A 13,407-nucleotide genomic window follows, 5' to 3' on the forward strand; every position below is an offset into this window, starting at 1 on the left:
TTTTATTACACTTCATTTTGATTGAAAACATTCAGCGAACAACAATTCATCCATCCATCCATCCAAAACAACCATCTAACCAACCATCAATCCATCCATCGCACCAGTCAAAAGCAATTCGTGTATTCGCACCATTACCACTGCTAAATGCTTGTCAAAATAAAAATCGAATTTCAAACCAAATTCGAACATATTAAAAGAAAAAAAAACAGGAGGACAGCAAATGAAATAATGGAGAACAATGTTGTTGTCGAACATCAGACATTGATGTTGTTTCTGTGTTTTCTGTCTGTATGACCGTCAGTTCGTTCGTCCTATCATTGCCGTTAAGCGAAAACATAAAAAGGACAATTTGACGACAATGGAAACGACACTGTGTCATGCAATACTGGCATTTAAGTTATAACAATAAAAACAAGATAAATAAAATAGATCTTTTTTTGAATTAAAAAATAAATAAATGTTGGTTATTGTAAGCCAGATGTTATTTGCCCCGAAATGCAATGAAATTAAGCCATGTTTTTTTCTGGCGGAGAGCTATTTGGATCATTGTGTCATGGATGGAGTGATTGATTTTTTGTTGGAGAGAAATGGTTTTAATTTAAAATAAATAGAATTGTAAATGAATGAAATATAAACAATGGAACAGCTAGCTACCAGGGAAACTTCTCAAGTAGTTCTGGCAATAGAAGAGGTGTAAACCATTAAAGGGTCGAAAATCGTAAAAAACAAGTTAAAGAGTATCAGTCGTTTTATCGTCTACTTCCTATGCTTTATATGAGATATGTGAAAATTTAAAAAAAAAACAGTGAAGAAAGTCCTAAAGTCGGGCGGGGCCGACTTTATGATACCCTACACCACTATGCTAATTCAGTAGAGCACCACATAACAATTAAAAGTTTTCTATGGGAGAATTCAATCATACACCCTATGATTATAATTATAATTTAAAATTCAAAGGACTAAATATTCCGAAGCATTTGTATCTTTTAAATTCGGACTTGTATTGCCCATTTGTTGAAAAAATTAATTTGAAATCAGATAAAGATATATATGGAAGCTATATCCAAATCTGAACCGATCTCGATAAAATTTGGCAAAGATGACTTTCTGAGCTGTATTTGATATATTTCCCTGAATATCGTTGTTACGGGGTGCATATTACGGCTGTGGGTAACAAATATAACAAATCGGATGAATAATATTTATGGAAGCTATAGCTATATCTGAACCGATCTTCACCAAATTTGACATACTAGCTTCTAGACTCAATTCGGTCGTAAGTGCCAAATTCCATCCCATTTGGAAAAATATTAGACGTTTGGTGCACAATCAAAGGTAAATCGGACGAAGTTATATATGGGAGCTATATCCAAATCTGAACCGATCTCGATAAAATTTAGCAAAGGTATTTCTGAGCTGCATTTTATATATTTCCCCAAATATTGTTGTTACAGAGTGCATAATACGGCTGCGGAGGACAAAAATAACAAATCGGTTGAACAATATATATGGGAGCTATAGTTATATCTGAACCGATTTCGATCAAATTTGGCATACTTATTTTCAGGTCTAATTTGGTTGTATGTGCAAAATTCCATACAATTCGGGCTGATATTACACGTTTGATGCACAAAAAAGGCAAATCGGACGAAGATATATATGGGAGCTATATCTTAATTTTTACCGATTATCTCCAATTTCAATAGGGTTCGTCCTTGGGCCAAACAAATGATTTGTGCAAAATTCCATCTCAATCGGATAATAAATGCGACCTGCATTTTGTTCACAAGAATACATGGACAGACGGACGGACAGACGGACAGACGTACTGACATGCATAAATCAACTCAGAAAGTGATTCTATTGAGATCTTCAAAAGTAACTATGGGTCTATCTCGCTTCCTTCTCCATGTTACAAACAAATGCACAAAGACATAATACCCTTACCACTATGTGGTGTAGGGTATAATTAGAAATATGCGTGAGGTACATATAGTAGATATGGCCGACCGAAATATTCCACTTATGTAATACATATTATAAAATATTGGGGTTATATGATTTATTCAAAATTTTGACCTTTTGTGGGGGAGGTACCAGAAAAAATAGTCCGATCTCTATCATCTTTACAGGGTGAGATGAAAACACTGCAACTAACTTCAAACTGCTGTCATTTCTAAGCCACTCGTCCGACAGCTGTTAAAATTATTCCAATGACAGCTCATGTAAACTATAACAAGCGTACAAAAGCATTTGGTGAAAATTTTCCAGAAAAAAAGTTATTCCTAATGGAACTCAAGCGTGATAATGTGATCTCTTTATATTTGGCTGGAAAACCACAAGGGGCTATCATTAGAGCACTCCAGCATTTAAATGCGAATAAATATTTTGTGTCTCGTACCATCGCTCGTTACCGTGAGCGATGCCCGACGTCAAGAAAGTGGACGAAAGAAAACAGCAACATCCGCAGAAATGGTTCGAAATGTAAAGAAGCGACCCGCGTCGCAGTGGCCGAAAAATGGCTCGTGAGCTGAACATATCGCAATATTCCATTCGGAAAATATCGAAAAAAAGCCATTGAAATTCCAACAAGTAAAAAAACATTAAGTTCGGCCGGGCCGAACTTTTGATACCCTCCACCTTAGGGTAATGGAAACACTAGAACCAATTATGATCCACAAATACCAATTTTTAAACATATTCGTGGGAAAATTTGGCAAAAATCATCAAAATATATCGGGAGGTACCACTATATAGTTCTATACAAAAGCGTGGACCTATACATACAATATTTCGCCAACGGAGCTAGAACTCATTATGACCAACAAATTCCACTTTTTAGAGAAAATCCGTGATAAAGTGTGACAAAGACCATCAAAATACCGAATATCGGAAGATACCGTTATATAGAGGCAATACCAAAGCGTGGACCTATACATACAATGTTTCGGCGCACGAACTAGGACCCATTATGACCTACAAATACCAATTTTTGACAAATCCATGAAAAAATGTGGCAAAAATCATCAAAATTCCGAATATCGGGAGGTACCGTTATATGGGGGCTATACCAAAGCGTGGACCTATACATTCAATGTTTCACCGCCCGAACTAGGACCCATTATGACCTACAAATACCAATTTTCAGACAAATCCTTGAAAAAATGTGGCAAAATCATCAATATACCGAATACCGTGGGAGTACCGTTATATGGGGGCTATACGATATCGTGGACCTGTATAGACAATTCTCGCAGGGGGTAAAGTACTCGCAAGGAACTACTTGTGTGGATTTTCAGACAATACCATTGAAAAATGTGCCTAACATCATCAAAATACCGAATATCGGGGGTACCGTTATATGGGGGCTATACGATGTCGTGGCCCATCTTCGAACTTGACCTGCCTGCAGATAAAAGAGAGATCTGTGCAAAATTTTAGCTTCCTATCTTAATTTGTTTAGACTGTAGCGTGATTACAACAGACGGACGGACAGGGCTAAATCGTCTTAGAATTTTACGCTGATCAAGAATACTTTGTTGGGTCTAAAATGATAATTTCGATGAGTTACAAACGGAATGACGAACTTAATATACCCTTCATACTTTTTTTGGTGGAGGGTATAAAAAGTGCAAGAATTAGACCGCAGCAGAAAGAAAATGGACTCAAAAGAGAGAAAAAGTTGCTTCGCTTGACCGATAGTGGTGAACTGCCGAAATTGGTTTTCTCCGATGAGAAAACATTCGTTGTCCAGCAGTTTGTAAACAAACAAAATGATCGTGTTTACTTGCCAAAGAGGTCAGCTGAAAATGTGCACCTTCGGTTGGCCACCAGAACTCAAGCGCCGGCAATAGTTGGCCGCCATAACAGCCGATGGTCGCTTTCCGTTCGTATTAATCGACCGTGGCATCAGAATAAATGCCAAATATTATCGCGAAAATACTCTGGAAGGTGTATGAAATCCTTGGGCACACAAACATTTTAGCCGCAGACCTTCGAGATTCCAACAGGACTCAACACCATCGCACTCAGCGAGCGCCACTCAAGAATGGTTACAAATGAGGCACACAATGGCCACCAAAATCTCCGGATACCAATCCGTTGGACTATTGTGTCTGAAGTATTTTGGAAAGCAATGTTGGCACTAAAAAATACCAAAGTGTCGATCACATCAAGCAAGCGCTTTACCGGGAATGGCCCAAAATACCGCAGAGCAACATTCGGGCAGCATGTGAACGTTTCATTTGGTCGTTTGAAAGCCATAATTCGTGTCAAAGGTAACCAATTCGAACAAATCTAAATTTATTCTAAAATTTGATGCTATTTCCGACAGTTTTTGCTTTCATTCAATAAAATTTAAAAAAAAATGTAAAAATTATGGCGTTTGACTTTGTTGCAGTTTTTTATCTCACCCTGTATAAAAGATCTTGTGTTGATGGAAACATTGAGATGTGCCAAGAGTAAATGGAATCGGATGTTTATTTCATTTTGATGCGTGTAATTTGAAGATAATCGGACTCTTACATTACATTATATTGTAGAATATCTCAAATCGATGAAATATTTATCAAAATATTAGAAACTCTCTCTCTCTCTCTCTCTCTCTCTCTCTCTCTCTCTCTCTCTCTCTCTCATTTAGCCCTTCTCTCCATTGTTGACCTATAAAAGACTTTTCATTAAAGTTATTTTTTTAATTTTTTTATTGTTTCATCACTGACCTCGAAAACCAAATCCTTAAGTGTTTTATTAAACCTAAGCCAATTTATTTCAACACAAACCCATCAACTTTCCGCGTCCTTTTTCGAACGTCATATCCTTTTTGGCCATCAGTTATCGATAGATTTTTTTTCTTCCGCTCGTGTTATAATCTGTTTAACCTTCAGCATATAATTGATATTTGCTAGTCTTCAAAAGGAAAGGACATGAGTAAAGTTGGGCAAAAAAAATAAACCATTTGAAAATTCGCATCTCATCAATTTCCATGTGTTGGCCATTTGGCAATGTTATCTTTAATTGCATTTTAACCTACATTGTATATATTGTATATTGACTTGACTTCAATACAGACATGCATACATACATACATACATACATATATGAAAATGTTGATATTAGAAATTCAAATGTTGGAGAAAAAGGAAAGAGATTCAGGACACTGGCGTGGAAAAATGTGCAAGAACAGTAGTTGATAGGTAGGAACGAGGATTATTTTGGAAATTAGGAAGTTTCCTAGGGAGTATTTGCTGAAAATGTATCTGTATTAATAAAAGAGTAAAGTAATTGACTAACTGACCGATTGACTGACTGACTTAACGATTCATTAACGCCCAGTCGAAACGGCTGAAGCTAGAATCTTGAAATTTTGGGTGAGGGTCACTCTTAGTCCGAAGGGATCAGATAAGACTGTTTTTTTGAAAATTCGTACTAGAAGGGTACGAAATGTATTAAAAAGTACTAAATATGGCAACCATTTTATTTGACGAAGCAGTAGAGCTAGAACTCTTATATTTGGAATTAGGGTCACTGAAGGAGTGTATAATAGATGTACCAAAAGGTTTTTGGGAATTGGCACTATAAGTGTATGAAAAGTACAAAAATGTACTACATCCGGTACAATTTCGTATCATGGGAACGGTTAGAGCTAAAAACTTGAAATTTGGAATGGGAATCAATGTTGAGGAGTAGAGTCGATGTAAGGAGGTAGTTTTGGGTGTATGTATACGAAAAGTACTAAACGGTACTTTAGTATAATTTAAAATCGGAGGAATCGGAGGACTTGGAATCCTGAAATTTGAAATGAATATTAATGGCGGAATGTGGAATGGGATATGGAAGAAGATTTCTAATTTTTACTTATGTGCGCGAAAAGTACTTAATGGTACCAAATTTAGTACAATTTCGATTTGGGTGAACCGATAGAGCTGGAATTTAGAAATGAAAATACTATTCCATTTTAGAACAAAGTTTATTTTGAAATACGTAGTTTTGTGTACTAAATGATACTATATTTGGTACAATTTAAATTTTGGGAAAACCAATAGAGTTGAAATCCTGAAATTCAGAAATAAGTTTTCTATTGGACTAAGAAATATGGGTAGTTATGAAAATTTGTACTTAAGTGAACTAAATAGTACTAAATTTGATAAAATTTTGAATCGGGGGAATCAACAGAGCTGGAATCATGAAAATTGGAAATAAGATTACTGGCGGAGTGTAGGATTAGGATATGAAGGTAGTTTTAGACATTTGTACCTATATGTACTAAAACGTACTAATATTCGTACAATTTGGATTAAGGTGAACGGAAAGAGCTGGAATCCTAAAATTAAGATTACTGGTGAGGTGTAGGATTGGGTTATATAGGAAATAAGATTACTGTCGGAGCTTAGGATTGGGATATGCAGGTAGTTTTAGAAATTTGTACCCATATGTACTAAAATGTACTTAATTTTGAACAGTTTGGATTTAGGTGAACCGATAGAGCTGGTATTCTGAAATTTGGAATTAAGATTACTGGCGGGGTGTGGGATTGGGTTATGTAGGAAATTTTGGAAATTCGTACTTATCTCTAATATATGGTACTAAATTTGGTACAATTTGGATTTGGATAAACCGATATTGCTGGAATCCTAAAATGGGATAATGAGATTTCTATGGGATTGTATGATTGAGGTACGAAAATACTTTGGGAAATTTGGAGTATAGGATTGGGGTATGTAGGAAGTTTTGGAAATTCGTACTTATGTGTACTAAATTGTGTACAATTTGAATTTGTGTGAACCGAATTCCGAATATGTTAATGTCACAGCTAGTGTCAACCGTTAAGATGTGGAGGTGGTTTTGGAAATGTGTACTATAATTGTTCGAAAAGTACTAGGTGTTACTAAATTTGCTATTGGAAGAAGGAATAGAGTTGAAATCCCGAAGTTCTTTGTTGGTATCTGGTGGTGGTTTTGCAAATGCGAACTATAATTGTTCGAAAAGTACTAAATGGTACTAATTGTGGATCACTGGAGAGTGGAGTGAAGAGATATACATTGTTTTGGATATGCGTACTAAATGTTACTAAATTTAGTATTTGGTAAAGGAATAGAGCTGAAATTCTGAAATTCTTTCCGAGAAAATAAAAAAAAAAACTTCAAAGTCTGAATAATTAGCACAATGTATGAAGTTTTAATTAAAACATTTTGTCAAATTGCACAAATTGTACATTTGGAGTGCTAAAAAGACCTAACACGAACTGTTGGAACGAATCTAAAATTTTAAGGTGTACTTTTCGCTGACGAAGTAGCGGGCACTTGCTAGTATAGAATTAGTGTTATTATACCCTCAGCCATAGGGCTAGACGAGCTTCATTGAAATAACGGTTTTAGACCCTAGGTCTCTTTGGACCAAATCCGTTTCAGGACATTTGGAGTCGATCTAGCGATGTCGTATAACACTCGAAGGATAGTCATCCGATTTGGTCTAAACTTGGAACATCGCAATATTTTTGACAAAATTTATTTTGAGTTCGGAGATGGGCAATATCGGTCCACTCCCCCACAAAAGTTCAAAATATTCAAAAAATATATTTTTTGCACAGATGAGATCGGAGTATCCCTATTTTGCTCTAACTTTGCAAATCCTAATATTTTCATCAGTGCTAGGTCCGGTGCAAATGGGCAATATCGGTCCACTCCATAAAGTACCTACCCCACAAAGGTCAAAATTTTGAATCATTACAACTCTCATAAAATGTGATGTAAGAGTTCGATTGTCTTCACATTTCACACATCCCAATATTTATATTAACCCAAGGTCTGGTGTTAAGATGGTCCACTCCTTCTGGTACCTCCCCCACAAAAAAATGTTTTTCTGCACAGAAGGAGAACGATAGTCCGATTTTCTGCTGTGAAGATGCCGGTCCACTCCTTCTGGTACCTCCCCCACAAAAGGTCAACATTTTGAATAACCATAAAGCTCATAAAACGAAATTAACATCCGATTCCATTCAGACTTGGTACATCTCAATATTTCCATCAACACAAGATCTCTTACAAGGATGGTAGAGATAGGACCATTTCTTTTGCTTATTGCTCCACATAGGTTTCAAGGTTTTTAAAAAACTAAACGCTCCATGAAGACTAAATAAGCATCCAACTCTCTTCAAATTTCACATATACAAACATTTTTGCAAACACCAGATCTGTTGTGAAGATCCTTTATATCTGCGAACCCCTTCTGGTACCTTACCCACAAATTTCAATACTTATATCTGTCATAAATTGCGAAACAACTCAGCGATTCTTTACAACTTGCTATATCTTAATATATGTCTCTCAGCCAGAAACCTAAGATGAATATGAAATTTATGATTTCCCATAAATTGGATATAATTCTTCGATTTTCTTATAATTTTAGCCATACCAATATTTTTATCTGTATTGGATGAAGTATAAAAATGGAATACTTCGGTCGATAATATCGACATTTTCTAAAAATTATCACATATCTCATATAAAGTGAGAGAAGTAACCTATATAGTTCAAACTTGACATGTCGCATTATTTTCATCATATTTATTTAGATCCGATACGAAATGGATAACGTTGGTTTATTCTTTCGGAACCTAGTCCATAGAGGATTAATAATTTGGCAGCAAAAAAGATAGGTACTTTTTAACTTGTTATTGTTATTAGTTTTTTCTCAATTCTCAACCTTTTTTCATATGTTTCCTTAGAATCTTAAAGTCAAAAGTTAAACATTCAAAAATATAAATGTTTCTTATAAATTTCTAAGATATTTCCTTAGTGTAATTATTTTTTTTCTGCATAAAATCCCAAATTTTTAAATATGAAAGATTCCCATCTACGCCATTGCCCACAAGTTTATTTGGTTCTCTTCTGACGATGTTTATTTGTAATTGTCCACATGACATGGACGGATGATTGATGGCCATGTTTGTATTGGATTAAAATTCACTTTAGCATTGATTGCTTCTGAAATGATGATGATGATGGTGATGAGGGCATTTGCTTTGAAACTGGAATCTTGCTGTTCATTTTGGGAAAAAAATGAACAAAGTTAATAGAAACTGTAGCTACTAAACTTGATACGAAAGAAAAATGTAATGGGTCAATATCTTTGCAACTGGGCTAGGCAAATATGAAATGAGAGTCTACAAAATAAATAATATGGTCAATGTGATTATGTGGTGAGGTAATATTAAAGTACTCACTGTTTTTATAAACGATAGAGATGAGAAGAGAAAATTTTCAAGTGCGGAGATGTATGGTGAAGATTTATGGTTTTTTGAAATGTCCTTCCCAGGCGTCTTGGAATATTAAAAACCCGGAGAAGTTATTTTAATTTTGTAATGGGTCCGACCAAATTTTGAAAATATTCCTACTAAAGTTTTTAGCTTGATTCCATTTTGAGATTTTATTTCTTGTTTTTTTTTTTTTTTTTTTTTTCAACCACACCACACCACATAATTTCCTTAATCCATAATAAAATGTTAACTACTGGCATATAAATCACTATAAAATTATCTAAATGGTCTAAAATGTTTTCTAGTTATTTAGATATAATAAACATATTGTTTAATATCAGATATTATTTACGTTATGTAATAAAGCTACTTAATGGCAATAAAAACAATTGCTTTTTATTTGCGTAAATTGTCTATAAATAATTTCCGCAATGGAAAAACATATGCAAGTGTTGGGACACTAAGGTGGGTGGATTTTAAGATTAAGATTTTTATAAAAATATTTGTTTGGGAAATGGCTGAGCTTTTAAGGTGAATTTTAGGGAGCTGTAGACTTGGATTTTCTAAAGAATATTTTTTGTAGTAGTTTAAGACGTGAATTTTAAAAGAACATTTTTTAGGACTGTCTGAAAATAGATTTCGATGTAAGTATTTTTTTCAAGGACCAGCTGACCAAAAACTAAGGATTGTTTAAAGAATATTTTCAAGGACTATCTGAATAATGACCGTGGATTTTTTTAGGATTTTTTACACAACTTTTTCCAAGGACTATTTTATCAATACACATGGATTTTCTAAAACTATTTTTAAGGACTATCTGACTAATAAATATAAATTTTTAAACAATATTTTTTAAAGGAATATCTGACCCATGGACGTGGATTTTTTAAACAATTTTTTTAAGGACTCTTTAGACAATTTTTTTTCAAGGACTCTCTGACCAATAAACTTGGATTTCTTAAACAACTTTTTTCGAGGACTATTTAAGCAATGAACGTGGATTTTTCAAACAATTTTTTTTTCTCAAGGACTATATAACAATTAACCGTGAATTGTTTTAAACTATTTTTTCCAAGGACTTCAGGGTGAGATAAAAAAAAAACTGCAACAAAGTCAAACCCCTTAATTTTTACATTTTGTTTTAATTTTATTGAATGAAAGCAAAAAATGTCGGAAATAGCATACAATTTTACAATAAATTTAGATTTGTTCGAGTTGGTCACCTTTGGCGCGAATTATGGCCTTCAAACGGCCAAAGAAACCATCACACGCTGCCCGAATATTGCTCTGCGGTATTTTGGCCCATTCCCGGCGAAGCGCTTGCTTGAAGTGATCGACACTTTGGTATTTTGTAGTGTCAACCTTGCTTTTCAAAATACTCCAGACACAATAGTCCAACGGATTGGTATACGGAAATTTTGGTGGCCATTGTTCGCTGGAAATGAAGCGAGGAAACTCATTTTGTAACCATTCTTGGGTGGCGCGTGCTGAGTGCTATGGTGCTGAGTCCTGTTGGAATGTCCAAGGTCTGTGAACAAAATGTTTGCGTGCCCAAGAACTTAATACATCCTCCAGAATATTTTCGCGAAAATGCTTTTTCATCAAAGAAAACCAAATTCGGCAGTTCACCACTTTCGGGCAAGCGAAGCAACTCTTAAGCCCTTTTGATTCTATTTTCTTTCTGTTGCGGTGCAAGTTCTTGCACTTTTTGGAATTTTCATGGCTTTACACCGAGCTTATTTCTCAATATTTGCCGAATGGAATATTGCGATATGTTCAGCTCACGAGCCATCTCACCCTGTATATTAAGGACTAGCAGACCTTTTAGCGTGGATTGTTTAAGAAGGTTTTTTTTTAGATAAGACCCTCAATTTTCAGAATTTTGGAGATAATTCTTGAATGTATAGCAGAGCACTAACTTAATTTTTTAGAATTTTTTATTAAGACTAGAAGAGCAAAAACATTAGAATTTGTCAAGATTTTTTTTCGAAGAATCAATGGAGCTGTGAACCTGAACTTTTTAAGTTTGAAGGACCAAAAGATCAAAAAAAATATATATTTTTCTAAATAATTTTTTCGAACGACTAGTTTAAGATTATTATTGTCAAGGACTAGAACGACATTTCATGTGATTTTTTACATTATTTTTCGAAGGACTAGCAGATAATTAAACATACATTTTTTTTATTTAAAAGGACAATTTTTTAAAAGGACAACATTTTTTTTTCATGGACTATTTTTCCAATAAACTTGGATTTTTAACAACAATTTTTTCAAGGACTTTTTTAACCAATAAACGTGGATTTGTTAAACAATTTTTTCAAGGACTATCTGACCAATAAAAATGGATTTTTTAAACAATTTTTTTTTCAAGGATTTTTTTTAAATAAATTTTATGAAGGACTATTTGACCAAAAATCGTGAATTTTTCAAACAATTTTTTTCGAGGACTATTTGACCAATAAATGTGGATTTTTTAATTAATTTTTTAAGGAATATCTGACCAATAAACGTAGATTTTTTACAATATTTTTTTTCAAGGACTATCTGACCAATAATCGTGGATTTCGTTAAACAATTCTTTTCAAGGACTATGGATTTTTTAAACATTCTTTTCAAGGATAATGTGATCTTTATGTAGGTTTTTAAATAAATTTTATCAAAGATTAATTGACCATTAATCGTGGATTTTTTAAAAAAAAATCAAGAACTATTTGACAAATAAACGTAGTTTTTTTAAACAATTTTTCCAAGGACTATATGACCAATGGAAATTGATTTAAAAAAAATCAAGGAATAACATTCCTTATTGACCTTCTTTATAAAAATTTACCTTTTTTAAAAAAAATAAGGACTATCTGATCAATAAACCTGGATGTTTTTAAACAATTTTTTGAGGACGTGGATCTTGAAAAAAAAAATCATGGATTATCTCACCAATAAACGTGTGTTTTAAACAATTTTTAAGGACCTTCCAAGCCTTAAACATGGATTTTTTTAAACAAATTTTTTAAGGACCCTGAAGGTCATAAACTTGGAATTGTTAAACAATTTCATTGAAGGACTAATAAACATGGATTTTTCAAACAAGTTTTTCACGGAACATTTGACCAATAAACGTGGATTTTCTAAATATTTTTTTCAAGGACGATCTGACCAATAAACGTTGATATTTTAAAAATTTAATTGTCAAGGACGATCTGACCAATTATAGTTGATATTTTAAACATTTTATTTTCAAGGACGATCTAACTAATAAACGTTGATATTTTAAACATTTTATTTTCAAGGACTATCTAATCAATAAGCTTGGATTGTTTAAACAATTATTATACCCTCAGCTCATATGGCTTGAGGGGGTATATATCATTTGATACGGCCAAAACGTGCCTCATCGAAATGGCGGCTTAAGACCCCTTCAAGACATTTGGAGTCGATCTAGAGATGTCCGTTCGTCTTTCTGGCTAGCTGATGTGCACGATAACTTTCGAAGAGAACATCCAATTCGGTCAAAAGTTGGTACATCGCAATATTATTGTCAAACTTAGATCGAGTTCGGAGATGGACAATATTGGCTCATTCCCTCAAAACCTACTCCATAGAGGGTCAACACTTTGATTAATCATAACGCATGTCAAAATATATTTAAAAAATCGAACATTGGCTGAGGGTATACATCTGTCGGCAAAACCGACTGATACTTTTTAACTAGTTATACCCTCCACCTTGGAAAGGAGGGTATATTAACTTTGTCATTCCGTTTGTAACATCCTTAAATATTCGTCTTAGACCCCATAAAGTATATATATTCATAATCAGCATAAAATGTTAAGTCGATTTAACGATGTCCGTCTGTCTGTCTGTCTGTCTGTCCGTCTGTCTGTTGAAATCACGATACAGCCCACATTATTTGACGTAGAGCTATTTGCATTGTGTCTAGAATGGTTGGTATTGAAAATGAGATATATCGGTCCACGTTCTGGTATAGTCCCCATATAACGGTACCTCCCGATATTCAGTATTTTGATGATTTATGCACGGATTTGTCTGGAAATTGGTATTTGTAGGTCATAATGGGTTCCAGCTCCGGTGGCGAAACATTACATGTATGGGTCCATGATTTGGTATAGCCCCCATATAACGGTACCTCC

At 34.2% G+C, this 13,407-nt stretch overlaps 1 protein-coding gene across 1 annotated transcript in view; it reads right to left on the reverse strand.

Annotated features, from left to right (window-relative positions):
* The window catches only part of LOC101895877 (calcitonin gene-related peptide type 1 receptor), a 264,742-nt gene that overhangs the window by 233,971 nt on the left and 17,364 nt on the right, over positions 1 to 13,407 (reverse strand). The gene's annotated exons all lie outside the window — the stretch shown is intronic.

The sequence above is a fragment of the Musca domestica genome, unplaced genomic scaffold (genome assembly GCF_030504385.1).
Source record: "Musca domestica strain aabys unplaced genomic scaffold, Musca_domestica.polishedcontigs.V.1.1 8, whole genome shotgun sequence".
Classification (NCBI taxonomy): domain Eukaryota; kingdom Metazoa; phylum Arthropoda; class Insecta; order Diptera; family Muscidae; genus Musca; species Musca domestica.